This window comes from Megascapheus bottae, chromosome 4, assembly GCF_031878675.1.
Source record: "Megascapheus bottae isolate mThoBot1 chromosome 4, mThoBot2.hap1, whole genome shotgun sequence".
NCBI classification, from domain to species: Eukaryota; Metazoa; Chordata; class Mammalia; order Rodentia; family Geomyidae; genus Megascapheus; species Megascapheus bottae.
The window spans coordinates 30,928,350-30,944,067 of NC_143512.1; the positions used below are offsets into that span (position 1 = coordinate 30,928,350).

Consider the following 15,718-nt stretch of genomic DNA (forward strand, 5'->3'; position numbering starts at 1 on the left):
TCTTCCTGTGAATACTATTTCAAAAACATACCAATCCCCATGATACTAAACATTCCAACAGTGCATTTTGAAACCTACTGTAGACTTTATCCCCTTTGATTTTCAAAAGTTTAAGTTGATATCATTATCCTATTTCCACAAAAACACTGAAATATGCATACAAGATCTAAGTAATGTCATCGCCATTTTGGCATCTTAATAAATAATGGGGAATTTTCACTCAGTTCTAAGAACTCTAGAAGTCATTATAGGACTTTCTTTGATTTGCAGCTGTGTTGTAAGCTGTGATATTCATTAGATCAAAGGTATATCATGAGTTGTTTAGCTCCAATACTGTTACGTTCTGGAAAATACTTGCCCTTGATTGTCCTTGAATGTTCCCCCTGGAAGAGTACAACAAGCTTTCATAGCCTCCATACCATATGACATCTGCCTTGATGTGGCTTTTTTTTTTTTTTTTTTTGGTGGTCGGGGTGCTTGAACTCAGCCTGGGCACTGTCCCAGAGCTCTTCAGCTCAAGGCTACTGCCCTACCCTTGAGCCAAGCCCCAATTCCCGTTTTCTTGAGGTTAATTGGAGATAAGAGTCTCAGGTCCTTTGTGCCTGGGTTGGCTTTGAACCTTGATCCTCAGATCTCAGCCTCCTGAGTAGCTAGGATTACAGATGTGAGCCACCACGCCCAGGGGCTTCTGCTTTTATAAGCTTTGTAATAACTGCACTTGGGGCTGCAGGTTCTTTGAGATACTAGTCTGCCTGTGGTTTTCAACTTTCTAATAAAGATTCCCAATTCTTCCTCTCAAAATGTGGCATCTTTGCCCTCATTGGGTGTGTTCCCCTATAACAACATGAAAAGTTGGAATGGAATTTGGAATTTCTTCATAATGGAATTTCTTTAATTCACACAACAAGAAAGATGCAAGCTCGTGAGGTGCCCCAATTAAGTAGATCTCCCATGATCTGAACAAATCTCTATGAATATTAAATTGAATAGTTCTTGAAATAATGAGTTATTTCCAATTTTAAATGAGTTTTAAATTCTATGAGGCTATTGAATGTTTCAAGAACAGTAATGACAGAAGCTGAGAATTCCAGAAAATAAGAGCCAAAAAGGTTAATTTGTTCTGACAAAAAAAAAGATGATTAACACAAGGTAAAATTGCTTATCTCTAATTAACCTACGCCATTACTGAGTTCTGAACAAGAATATATGGATATCTAAAATGTCATTCAGAAATAAATCAGCTGAGAAAAACTGAAGACAGTATTCCTCTGGGAATGACTCATATTTGTTACCCACTGGGAATGCATACTTTTTCAGTTTTTAGCCAGAACCTAATTTTTTTTTCTTTAGTCAAATCTTGGTTAAAGGAACTATGAGATTTGAGATTAACAAGTACATTTTAACATCAACCTAAGTTTAAAATGTCTTCCCAAAATCTTAAAAGGAAATCTGTGCCCAGTGTAGTGGCTCAGGCCTGTAAGCCTAGCTACTCGGGAGGCTGAGATCTGAGGATCAAGGTTCAAAGCCAGCCGGGGCACTAAAATCCATGAGACTCTTATCTACAGTTAACCTCTAGAAAACTGGAAGTGGCACCAAGGCTCAAGGGGTAGGGCAGTAGCCTTGAGCTGCAGAGCTCAGGGACACACTCAGACCCAGAGTTCAAGCCCCATAACCGGCATTTTTTTAAAAAAAGGAAATCTACCAAATCGTTTATATGATTCTCATCTTGCTTATGTATAAAAGACTTCTAAGAAAAATGGTTAAATATTGCTCTTGAGCTACAGTTGTGTTTTGTTTCAATTCATTTCATTTTGTTTAGTTTCAAACACCATCTCACTATGTAGCCCAGGTTAGATTCACTGCTTTGTCTATTTAAGCTACATTTTTGACAGTCACTTCACACAAAAAAACTTAAATTACTTTCTCTCACTGTATCACATTCTTTTTTTTTTTTTTTGGTGGGTCATGGGGCTTGACCTCAGCTTAGGCTCTGTCCCTGAGCTCTTCAGCTCAAGGCTACCACCCTACCCCTGGGCTTGGGTGTTCATATCCTTGAACTCTTCAGCTCAAAGCCGAGCCCCACCTCCCATTTTTCTAGAGGTTAATCGGAGACAAGAGTCTCAGGTCCTTTTGTGCCTGGGCTGGCTTTGAGCCTTGATCCTCAGATCTCTACTTCCTGAGTGGCTAGGATTACAGGCCTGAGACACCACTGCCTGGGATGTATTACATTCTTCTATACCATCAAGACCTGCCAACTTCTAAGAAGTCAAACAAAACAGTAATAATAACCATAAAAATATACTACTGATTACCTTGGAAAGTTAATACTACTTCAATGAGATTTTAAAGGAAATTGGCTTGGCACAGCTGAGGGAAGTGGATTAAAAGGAGATCATATGGTTATGGTTGATGGTGGTGCTGTTATTGGTTTGTTTGTGGGTATTTATGGTCTTTTTAGAGGAGCATTAGGGGGAGCCAGAGATGGAAGGAGGAAGAGTAAACAAAGGTAATCATGAAACTCAGTGTATACCATGTGGAAAATGAATGTAACTTGTGGGCCGAGATGTGTGGGGAAAGCTGTAGGAAAGTGAAGGAAAGGGTAACACTCCAAAAAAAAAAAAAACAAATTTACTAATTTATCTGATTTATGAAATGATAACCCCTGTGTATAGTGCCTCAATAATAACAGTAAAATTATATTCTAAAAAGGGATCAGACTGTAGGACCTTTAGAGGGAAGTATAAAAAAACCTCCAACTCATTTCATATTTGCCTATTGTTATGGAACTCATTTATAACCCAGCCTCTAATGTGATGACAGTAGACCATGATGCTTTGCAGGAGTAAACAGGCTATGAGAGCTCATGGGCGAGACTAATGTTCTAAGAAAAGACACAGCTAGATCTCTGCTTTCTAACATCTGAGAATACAACAAGAATATAATCTGAAAACCACAAGGTAGGAGGCATGGTGGTACACATTTGTAACCCAGCAACTTGGGAGCTCTCCAGAGTCTGAGGCAGGAGGATGACAAGTTCCAGGCCAGCCTAGATACATAGTACAACCCTGTCTCAAAAAAAATAATAATTAATTAAATTAAATTAAATTAAAAAATGTGCTTGGGAGTAGACTGACAAGAGAAGAGCACTATCTCAACCTGTATTTTAATCTTGGAATTCCCAAGGTCTAAAACTAAGAAATAAACATGTTGTTGTTATTACTGTTGTTTAAGCTACCCAGTTTACATTTTTTTAAACATGTTCAACTAAGCTCTTATTTATCATCGGTTGCTGCAGAGGACTTCCATAATAGATTCAAAATGAAGAAATACAGAAAAGAAAGAAGAACTAAGGCCTTAGAATTACCAGAGTTGGACTTCTTAAGGTGGTTTACTGAAGAAGGAAATGGGTGTCAGATTCCACAGGTATCCTCACTGATGAAACAGATTTATATCAATCCAAGAAGTACTAAAATTTGTACAAAGTTGTGAGGAGTCCATGGGAACAATCAAATCATGAAAGACTTGAGGAGAAATACTACCTCACCTCTAATAAGCAATCCTCTCCTCTCCAAAATTCTTCTTCCTAACAAATATGCCAGATTCCCCTAAACAAAACATAAGAGATAATATTTGCCCCAGATTTGAAATTGAATTTTTATACTGAAATGAAATTAGTTTGATTTGCTTTATTGGTTTATTGGTGTTGGTATTTGGTTGCTGATGTTCTACTTTTCTGTTTTTTTTTTAATCTTTCTAGCTTATTTCACATACGTGCTTATTTTTACTTCTATCCATTTCATCCATCTTCTTGAAAATGACAGAAATGCATTCTTCTTTATGACTAAAAAATAATCCACTGTGTATACACACTGCCACCTTGGCTGATTCCATAGTTGGATTATTGTAAATTGTTCTATTATAAACATGAGTGGATAAGTACCCAGTTTTATTCTGACTTGCATTCCTTTGGCCCTTTGTTCCTTCCAGAGTCATACAGTAGCTCTTTTTACTTTTTGAGACCCCTCAGTACTGATTTCCATAGTGGCTGCACTAATTTATATTCTCACCAACATTGTAGTCTGCTACAGAGAATTCTTTTTCTCAAGCATTTTTGCCAGTATCTGTTATTGCTTGGTTTTTTTTTCTTTTCTTTGGAACTTATTTCACTTAACAAGCAACATTGAGATTTCATTACTTCTGAATCAGAGCGGTCATTACCAAGAAGACAAACAAGAGCCTGCAAGGAAGGCTCTTAGACACTGTTGGTTGACCATCTAGTAAAACCACTACAGAAATCAGAAATTAGTATGGAAATCTCTCAAAAACTAAAAGTAGAACAATCATACAATCTACTGGTATATCTGAAGGAGTATAAGTCAAGATACAATGAATTTTTATATTCATTGCAACACTATCACAAGGCCAAGCTATGAAAACACCCAGATGTCCTACAACTGATGAGTGAATCAAGAAAATGTAGTATATGTAAAATGGGGTCTTGTTCAAACATGAAGAAAAATGTTTTGCATATATGTACACAAACACACACACCCCACATGTATATATATAATGTGTGTATGGGTTGAAACAAAAGTCATCTTCAGAGATTCTACTAAGCATGGTGATAAATCATGATTAGAGAAGAAAAAACATGATTGTGGGTCCAGGAGTGTGGCCTAATAGTAGAGTGCTTACCTAGCATGCATGACGACCCAGGTTCAATTCCTCCATACCAAACACACAGAAAAAGCCAGAAGTAGTACTGTGGCTTAAGTGGTAGAGCTGTAGCTTTGAGAAAGGCCATGGACATTGCTCATTCCCTGAGTTCAAGACACAATGCTGGCAAAAAAAATAAAAGTATAGAAAAACATGACTGCATTAATATCCACCAAGTAGAGTCTACTCAATGAAACTGGCTACACTAAAATTTTGGATTTCAGACAGGAAAAACTGGGAGAAAAAAGGGAAAAGTGACACTTCAGAAAGAAAGGTACTCACTACTTCAGTTCTGTAACTGTAACCCCTCTGCAAATCATCCTCACAAAAAATAAAAAAATAAAATAAAATGTTGGATTTCCAAAGCAAACCAGCAGAACAACTTTGGATAATGGGAGAAATTATACTGGTATTAGTAAACAATGAACAGGACAAAAAAAATCCTAAATGTAGAATCTTTTTTAAAGAAAAAAGTCATTAGTTTTTATTAATATTTTATTACACATGTTAATATACAAGCTTCATATTTATCTTTCTAGAAAACAGGAAGTGGGGCTGTGACTCAAGGGTAGGGGGTTAGTCTTGAGCTGAAGAGCTCAGGGACAGCACCCAGGCTGAGTCCAAGTCCCATTACCCACAAAAAAAAAAAAAAAAAAGAAAGAAAGAAAGAAAGGAAAAGAAAGGAGAAAAGTAGGGCTGGGAGTATGGCCTAGTGGTAGAGTGCTTATGTAGCATACAGGAAAACCTGGGTTTGATCCCTTGATACCACATATATAGAAAAGCTAGAAGTGGTTCTGTGGCTCCAGTGTTAGAGCTCTAGCCTTGAGGAAAACCCAAGGACAGTGCTCAAGCCCTGAGTTAAAGCCCCAGGACTGGCAAAAAAAAAAAAAGGAAAAAAGTTAGCCAGGTGCTGGTGACTCACAGCTGTAATATCAGCTACTCAGGAGGCTGAGATCTGAAGATTGAGGTTCAAAGCCAGCCTGGGCACTAAAGTCCATGAGACTCATCTTTGACTGACGACCAGAGGGGGGGGAAGATTCACAGCTTATTTAAATCTTAATGATGTGAAACTTCAATATGAATGGTTCTGTTTTGACTTTTATCTTTGGAGTGGAAGGTTATATAAATAGAAACTCCTAAATGAATAGAGATATTATTTAAAACTGTTAAAGAGTTAAATTCCTATTAAACTTGAAAAAGAATGTCAGGACTACTTCAGCCAGAAAAGATAAAGGAGACAAAAATAAATCAAGTGGAAATGTCCGAAAAAACAGGAATCAGATAAACAATATATATATTTGGTGTCTCTGGGGACAATGTTATTTTCCAGTAGTTCCAAGTCATTTCAGGTAACTTAGTCAAGGAAGAAAGTGGGCAAAGTTCAGATTCCTCCCCAGCAAGTTGAGATGTGTTGAAGTTTTGTTCCCTCAACAAGTTCATTTAGAAACAGTTTCTCAACATTGCTTTCATCATACCTTCCATTTTCACAGTAACTTAATCCAAAACAATGACTTCCAATTTTTTAAAAATTTAACAGAAGAATGAGTTGACTGTAATTTGCTTGGGGAGGCTCTGGCCAAAATGAGTGAATTCTACAGTTTTTACCTTTCCGGAAGTAGGTTCCTTGGAGTAAGTGAAATGAGCAAAAATCGAAAAAAACTGAGGATCAGCATGGAAGGCTGAATTCAGACACCAACATTATTTTCTTCAAGTAGCTTTCAAGGCTAGGAGCAAAGAAGGCAATTTTTTAAAAATATTTTTTATTGTAATTAATAAAAGGGTTACATGATATTTGCCAGATAGAGGGTGCATTCATTCACATACATTGATACCCTTTCACATGTCTTGGTCCCCATTACCCTCCCCCCACCTTGGTTTTCACCCCAAGAAGGCAATTTTTATCAAGTAAACTGTTAAAACAGAAGACCTGGGTTAAGTGGGAGTATAGAATATAGATTAGAGATTTAGGTTAAAGTGAACAACATGATTAAGAAGCTAAATGGAGGGCCAGGAGTTTGGCCTAGTGGTTAAAGTGCTTGCCTAGCATGCATGAAGACCCGGGTTCAATTCCTCGGTACCACATATAGAAAAAAGCTGGAAGTGGTGCTGAGGCTCAGGTGGTAGAGCTCTAGCCTTGAGAAAGTCCAAGGACAGTGCTTAGGCCTTGAGCTCAAGCCCAGGACTGGCAAAAAAAAAAAAAAAAAAGAAGCTAAATGGAGAAGAGATCTGGAAGAAAGATAGATGAACATAAACCTATATGAAGGTTCTAGTGTGGCTTCATTTTCCAAAACAGAAACCAACTCTTTCTAACTGAAAGGTGAAGGATATGGGAATCAATGATAAACATATTTGTTTCCTCATAGAATTAAAAACCAGACTTAATAGTCATTTCACCTTTGATGTTCAAGGTATTAGAAAACAATAGCCAGTTTTATAGTTTTTTTCCATATATTTTATTGTAATTGTAATTGATAGAAGGGTTACATTATTCACCAGATAAAAGGTGCATTACTTCACAAACGTTGATACCCTTTCTCATGTCTTGGTCCCTATTTCCCTCCCCCAACCCCCACCCCTCATCTTGTTTTCCTCCCTTCCCTATCGGATTTCAAATAACCAAATACACATATATACAATATACCAGATAACAAGGTGAAATACTGTAACAACATGAGATAACCAAGGGACAGCAAAAGAGATGAGAGATAACATAGTACATTAAGGACAACAATCACTGGTTATATGGCTTTTGTTTCTATATCCTGGAGGTCCTTTCATTTAGCATCACACTATATGGCATTATGTATCTAGGTTTTGTTCTATTGTAAAGCTCTGCTAGAAGAACCCAAGGTTTCTACTGATTATGACAAATGAGGGAAACCATTGAGCCTATGTTCCTTTGAGTCTGGCTTACTTCACTTAATATGGTTTTTTTCTAGGTCTTTCCATTTCCTTACAAATGGGGAGATGTGTCCATTCTTGTGTTTCAGCTCAGGATTCAGATAATGAGAAGAAAAGTTAAAGTTCAAAAATTGGCTTGTTTGGGCCTGGTGCCCAGACTGTGAAATAAAGTTTAAGTAGATCCTCAAAGGATATTCTTCTTACAGAAGGAGAATGGGATATTCAGTATTGTACGTGAATGTGTGCACATATGTACCAGTATGTGTAGGAGCACTCATCAGTCTTGAAATCAGGGCCTTCTCCACAAAATATTCATTATCAAAGGAGAAAAAATAATTGGAAATTGTGGTAAACACATCCTTAAGCAAATAACCATAACTAATAGGACAGATAAAAACTTGTACTAATCTGACAGGATTCAGTGATCATTATGTTCTGTCAAAAATCTTGTGATTCAGCTGGCAAGGTTGTTCATACCTTTAATCCTAGCTACTTAGGAGGCTGATATCTGAGGATGAAGGTTCAAAGCCAACCAGGGCACAAAAGGACCTAAGATTCTTATCTCCAATTAGTCTCTAGAAAATGGGAGGTGGGGCTAGGCTCAAGGGTAGGGAGGTAGCCTTGAGCTGTAGAGCTCAAGGACATCAACGCCCAAGCCCAGGGGTAGGGCAATAGCCTTGAGCTGAAGAGCTCAGGGACATTGCCCAGATGGAGGTCAAGCTCCATGACCCCCCCCACACACAAATATCTTATGATTCAGACTGGAAATTGGGCAGTTCACAATTGAAATAATAGTCACTCAGGAGGCTAACATTTGAAGGCTGTGGTTCAAAACCAGCCTGGGCAAAAAACATCCCCAAGCCTCCAGCAGTAAAAAGTACCAGGCTGGAGTTGTTCAAATGGTCGAGTACCAGCTATAAGAAGCAAGAAAACCAAAGGAGAGCAAGAGACCACCAATTAAAATAAGACAAAACAAACCCCTAATCATTTAGCCTTTCTCAACTGCACCACAGAATGTAGGAACCATTTGCTCAACTTTCTCCAGAAATAATCACTGGTCTTATTCCAGGTGTATTGAAAGAAGTTACTTTTCCCCTAGATCCTTGATATTAGATGCTGTGATGTGATTATTTTTCAGGTTTTAGAGGCTCAAACAATGGGCCTAGGCAATGCTCAAAACTAGTTCTATAAAACTTGAACCACAACTCCACTTCTTATTTACTTTTTTTGTGGTTAATTGGAGATAGGAGTCTCACAGATCTTCCTGCCTGGACTGGTACTAAAGGCAATCCTTAGATCTCAGCCTCCTGAGAAGCTAGGATTTCAAGTTTATACATCATCTGCCTGACCCACAAGTTGTTCTACTTGAATGTTATTTTTTACTGTGTATACAAAGGTATTTCTAGAAAAAGTGAGGCCTTGGATCAATGGACTAAGTAACAGAGATGGCTTTCTCCAGTGTGTATAAACATTAATGCCCTCTGCTAAAGTCCTAAACAGAACAAAAGGACAGAGGGAGGGTAATTTACTCTGTCTGACTGAGATGACACTTAGATCCTCTCCTCCCCTCAGAGCTGGTTCTCTATTCCTCCTTCTACAATTTTTTGAGTCAATACTGCATAATAAATATCTTTCTAGACAAATATATGGATTCTGCTTTTTGGACAACCCTTATTAATAACAATTTCTTAAAGAGTTAAGAGTTTAATTCTCAATTGTTTACACCTTGGTTTTTAAAAAAAACAAAAACAAACCTAAGGGCAACCATGCACTAGTGGCTTACTCCTGTAATTGTAGCTACTCAGGAGGTTGAGTTCAAGGACCACAGTTCAAAGCCAGTCTAAGCAAGAAAGTTGATGAGTAAATAGTCTGTATTTGTTTTAATGTCAAACACATTGAAGACTAGAAAAAATAACTCTGATGTTTCTGATTGAAAGAAATTTAAATAGACATTAAAACATAAGCAATAGTTTCTTCTGAAATGACTTATTTTTCTCTTAAAAAGAACTGGACAATACTTATTGGGATATGATATGTCAATGACATGACTTATACAACTTAATAAGACTGTGAAGTCAACAATAGACAATAAAAAATTGTCTCAGCTAGACAAAATTTACTTCTGCAGAATAATGCACCTTTAGCCAAATATCTGACAAGCAAAAACACACAGAGTAGGCAGGCTGCCTCCCCACTTGCCTATTATCCCTAACAGCTTATTCTGCCCCTTTGCTCAGGTTGGTTGAGCTGAGGTTCATGATTGGTCAGTTTGAATGGAGTGTATTTACATAAGGTAAATATGAAATAAGATTAACAGGACAAAAGTAATCTCAAAATTTACTCACAAGTAGGGCGTGGTGACTCACACCTGAAATCTTAGCTACTCAGGAGGCTGAGATCTGAGGATCAAGGTTTCAAGCCAGCCAGGGCACAAAAGGACCTGAGACTCTTATCTCCAATTATCCTTTAGAAAACAGGAAGTGTGGCTTGGCTCAAAGGTAGGGAGGTAGTCTTGAGCTGAAGAGCTCAAAGAAAGTGCCCAGGCTGGAGTCAAGCTCCATATATATATATATATATATATATATATATATATATATATATATACACCCCTCTGTCATTTCTTGAACAATGTGAGAGGTGTCTTAAATCCATCTTGAAAAGAAAAAAAAATTAAGACAAAAATTTACATTTGAAAATACTATTCCTTATCCCAAAGGTGTTCAATTTTCTTCTCTTTCATTCTTTCTTTTTGTGTATGTGGGGAGGGTCATGGGGCTTGAACTCCGCCTGGGTGCTGTTCCTGAGCTCTATAGCTCAAGGCTACCACCCTACCCGTGAGCCAAGCTCCACATCCCGTTTTTCTAGAGGTTAATTGGAAATAAGAGTCCCAGGTTGTTTTATGCCTGGGCTGTCTTTGAACATGAATCCTCAGGTCTCAGCTACCTGAGTAGATAGAATTACAGTCAAGAGCCATTGTGCCTGGCTGTTCCTCTTTTCTTTATGAAGAGTCAAGCTACCAGGCCAAATCAGGTACTTTAAGACAACACATATTGATAAAAAAGATAATTTTTTACATAAAATGAACATGTATGTTTATTCATATATATGTATATATACTCATATACACACAAAAACCTCCCTTTCTAATATAATATCTGAAACCCCCATCTTTGATTGCAACTTTAAACATTCCCAATTTTCAGCAATTGAAATTGAGTTCAAATGTTTATACATCAAGGAAGGATTTCAGTTCAAATTCCAAGAAATAACTAGCAAAGAAAGACATCCCCCATTCACCTCAGGAAAAGCTGTAAAAGGGAGCCTGGCAGCCAGTCAGATTTTTTTTTTATAGGATTTTATTCACCTGTGCCAACTGGTTCGACTTGGATGTGTTCAAAGAAGGAAAAAAGAGATGGCCCAGTAGTGGAAAGCTGTGGGCACAGAAGGCAGCAGCTAGGCAAGCTAAGAAAGGGGTAGAAGATGTACTTGACAGGAGGACAGAAACATGGTAGATGAGTGGGAGAAAGTGACAGATGAAATGTGGGCTGAGGTACAGTAGGAAAGGGGCTGCGTGGTAAAGATGAATAGCTTAAATCTACTGCACAATACAATACTGGCCCAGCAAAGCAAGCTGAAAAGGCCACAGCCATGGCTATGGTACAACATTCTGTGCTGTGTTACAGTGAGATAACTAGACAGTATCTGAAAAGGAGAAGTTACTAAAAAAATCGCTATATATATGTATATATATCCATATATATATATATATATATCACTTAACATTCCGCCCAAGCATATGTTTTTCTTTTAGAAATGAAGAGATGAACAGACACTTAGGGGTGCCAGAATTGTTTCTGGTATCTTCATTGTCTGAATAAATAGAAACACAACATTGAAGTTTAGACTCCTGAGAAACAGTCATGCGATTACATTAAAAAAAAAAAAAAAAGGTGGAGGGCCAGACCGACCACCGATGCACACTGCCCTGCGGTGACCTGTGAAATGGTTCGCTACTCTCTAGACCCAGAAAACCCCACAAAATCATGCAAGTCAAGAGGCTCAAATTTTCGCATTCACTTTAAGAACACCAGAGAAACAGCCCAGGCCATCAAGGATATGCATATCCAGAAAGCTACAAAGTATTTGAAAGACTTAACACTAAAGAAGCAATGTGTGCCATTTGGGAGTTACAATGGTGGAGTTGGCAGGTGTGCCCAGGCCAAACAGTGGGGTTGGACACAGGGTCGGTGGCCCAAAAAGAGTGCTGAGTTTCTGCTGCACATGCTTAGAAATGCAGAGAGCAATGCTGAACTGAAGGGTTTAGATGTAGACTCCCTGGTCATTGAACACATCCAGGTGAACAAAGCACCCAAGATGCGCCGCCGAACTTACAGAGCCCATGGTAGGATTAACCCATACATGAGCTCCCCGTGCCACATTGAGATGATCCTTACTGAGAAGGAGCAAATTGTTCCTAAACCAGAAGAGGAAGTTGCACAGAAGAAAAAGGTATCCTAAAAGAAACTGAAGAAACAAAAACTTCTGGCATGAGAATAAATTTAGCATAAAATAAATGCAAATAAATGAATGTTGGTTTCATTATTAAAAAAAAAAAAGGTGGGGTGCAGGGAGTTTAGCCTAATGGTAGAGAGCTTGCCTAGCATGCATGAAGACCAGGGTTCAATTCCTCGGTACCACATACATAGAAAAAAGCCGGAAGTGGTGATGAGGCTCAAGTGGTAGAGCTCTGTCCAAGGACAGTGCTTAGTCCCTGAGCTCAAGCCCAGGTCAGGCAAAGCCCAGGACTCAACATCTCTGGCAATAAAATAAATGCAAATCAAAACAATTCTGACCCATGCTCATGGCTAGGGAGAACCAACATAGTGAAAACGGCTATACTGCCAAAATTGATATACAAATTCAATGCAATCCACATCAAAATCCCAAAGACATTCTTTACTGAAATAGAAGATATAATCCAAAGATTCATATGGAACAAGAAAAGACCTAGAATAGCCAAAACAATTCTAGACAAAAAGAGCAATGCTGGTGGTATTACAATACCAGACTTCAAACTCTACTATAGAGCCATAATAACAAAAACTGCCTGGTATTGGCACAAAAACAGACCAGAAGATCAGTGGAACAGAATAGAAGACCCAGAAATAGAACCACATACCTATAGGCAACTTGTATTTGACAAAGGAGCCAAAGATATACAGTGGAACAAACACAATCTATTCAATTATTGGTGCTGGCAAAACTGGGCAGCCACGTGCAGAAAACTAAAAATTGACCCTAGCCTTTAGCCATGCACAAGCATTAACTCAAAGTGGATCAAAGACCTCAACGTCAGACCAGAAACCATGAACTGCTACATGATAAAGTAGGAGAGACATTGGAACTCATAGGCACAGGCAAAAGACTCCTTAACAGAATCCCAGGGTCACAACAGATTGGAGAGAGACTCAATAAATGGGACTACCTAAAAATAAAAAGTTTATGTACAGATAAAAACATAGTCACAAAAGTACAGAGACAGCCAACCAACTGGGAAAAGATATTCACCAGTAATACATCTGACAAATGCTTAATATCCAGTATATATAGGGAACTCAAGAAACTAATCCCCCCCCCGCCCCGAACCCAATAAACCATTCACTAAATGGGCAAGGGAACTAAAGAGAGACTTATCAGAAGAAGAGATTAAAATGGCAGAAAAGCATATGAGAAAATGTTCATCATCTATGGTCATAAAGGAAATGCAAATAAAAACAACCCTAAGATACCACCTTACCCCAACAAGAATGGCCAAGATTTTGAACTCAGACAATGACAGTTGCTGGCAGGGTTGTGGAGAAAAAGGAACCCTACTGCACTGCTGGTGGGAATGTAAACTAGTTCAGCCACTCTGGAAAGCAGTGTGGAGGTTTCTTAAAGAACTGAAAATAGACCTTCCCTACAATCCCGCCATACCACTTCTGGGCATCTACCCTGAACATCATAACCTGATAAGGACACCTGCTCAGCTATGTTCATCTCTTCAGTATTCACAATAGCCAGGCGATGGAAACAATCCAGATGCCCTACTGAAGATGAATGGATACAGAAAATGTGGTATATATACATAATGGAATTCTACATAGCCAACAGACAAGATAAAATAACGGCATTCTCAGGGAAGTGGATGAATCTAGAGCGAATCATATTGAGTGAGACAAGTCAAGACCTAAGGAACAAAAGGCTCATGGTAGCCTTAATATGTGGCTATTAAATCCAAAGAGTACAAGCGTGAGGACTCAATATCTGCATACCCAAAGCTATGGACATGGTAATGGAAATATAAACCTAACTATATAGACATAAAAACCTATGACTCTATAGACATAATGTTTTATTTCATAAATTAATATATTTCTATGACATACAAACCCTTAGCCTAATTTTGATTAAGTTCTAAATACTAAGTCCCAGTGATTGTAAATAGATTCCCTTCTTGAACACTTATTTGTTAAAATATGATGTAAAAATCAACGTAAATAAATTCTTTAATAAAAAATTAATCACAACTATCATGTAAAAAAAAACACAATTCTGAGATTCCACCTCACTCCAGTTAGAATGGCCATTATAAAGAAATCTAATAACAACAGATGCTGGAGGGGATGTGGCCAGGAGGGATCACTACTACACTGTTGGTGGGAGTGTAAACTCGTTCAACCACTATGGAAAGCAGTAAAGTAGTTCCTCAAATGATTAAACACAGAACTCCCCTAGGACCCAGCAATTCTACTACTTGGCATTTACCCAATCCTCCAGAAACAAGGACATATTAAATCTATTACCACAACGATGTTCATTGTAGCACTATTACCATAGCAAAGATATGGAACCAACCCATTGCCCCTCAGTTGATGAGTGGATCAACAAGATGTGGTATTTATACACAATGGAATTCTATGCTGCTGTCAGAGAGAATGACATTGCCCCATTTGTAAGGAAATGGAAAGACTTAGAAAAAAATCATATTAAGTGAAGTAAGCCAGACTCAAAGGAACATAGTCTCAATGGTTTCCCTCATTTGTCATAATTCGTATAAACCTTGGACTCTCCTAGCAGAGGTTTCCAAGAGGGCAAAACCTTGATACACAAGGCCATTTAAGATGAGGCTAAATGAAAGACCTCCAGGATATAGAAACAAGAGCCATATAATGTCGGATTGTTGTTCTATATGATTTCTCATCTCTTTTGTTATCCCTTGGTTATCTCATATTGTTATAGTATCTTACCTTGTTATCTGATATACTATATATATGTTTATTTTAAATAGAATAGGGAAGGGGAAAACAAGATGAGGGGGGTGGGAGAGGGAAATGGGGACAATGTGTGTAAAGTAATGCACCTTCTATCTGGCTAATATAATATAACCCTACTATTTATTACAATAAAATATATTTTAAAAAGCTGAAAATAAAAAAGTGGATGATAAGTAAATAAATGGTTCTTTTTTATTTTAGTAATTTATAACCACTTGTAATTCGGTAAAGAAAATGTTTTATTTTAATATCTCTCTCAGAGGGACCATATTCAAAGTGTTTCATCACAAATAATAAATTACCCATACATATCTTTGCAAGCTAAATTTAACACAGGTGATGCTTCACTTAATAAGAGTTAAGAAAAATAAAATTAAAGAATTTTCTAATTATAACATCATAAAGAATTCAATGTTATTACTTCTTCCTCAAAATTTGTAAATGCAAATTTATTTTCATTTATGTGACAAATAAATGGTTGATAATGTTAGCAACAGTGCATAATGAAAGCTCAAGAAATAAATGATCAATTTTTCCTAATTTCCCAAAATGATAATATCAGAGCATTCGCTTAGATGGTAATATTTTATATTCCAGGTCAAATTATTACATTTTGTTAGTAGATAATGTTATCAGGTATTTTTTCTTCTTCCTTTTTTTTTTTTGTGCAGTCCTGGGGCTTTGAATTCAGGTTCCGTGCACTATCCTTGGACACTTTTTGCTCAAGGCTTGCACGCTGCCCTTTGAACCATAGAAACACTTCTGGCTTTTTCTGAGTATGTGGT

The 15,718-nt window shown here is 37.7% G+C and overlaps 1 pseudogene; it reads left to right on the top strand.

Annotated features, from left to right (window-relative positions):
- Positions 1-11,576: 11,576 nt before the first annotated feature.
- On the top strand, positions 11,577-12,141 carry LOC150064228 (large ribosomal subunit protein uL22 pseudogene; annotated as a pseudogene).
- Positions 12,142-15,718: the final 3,577 nt, after the last annotated feature.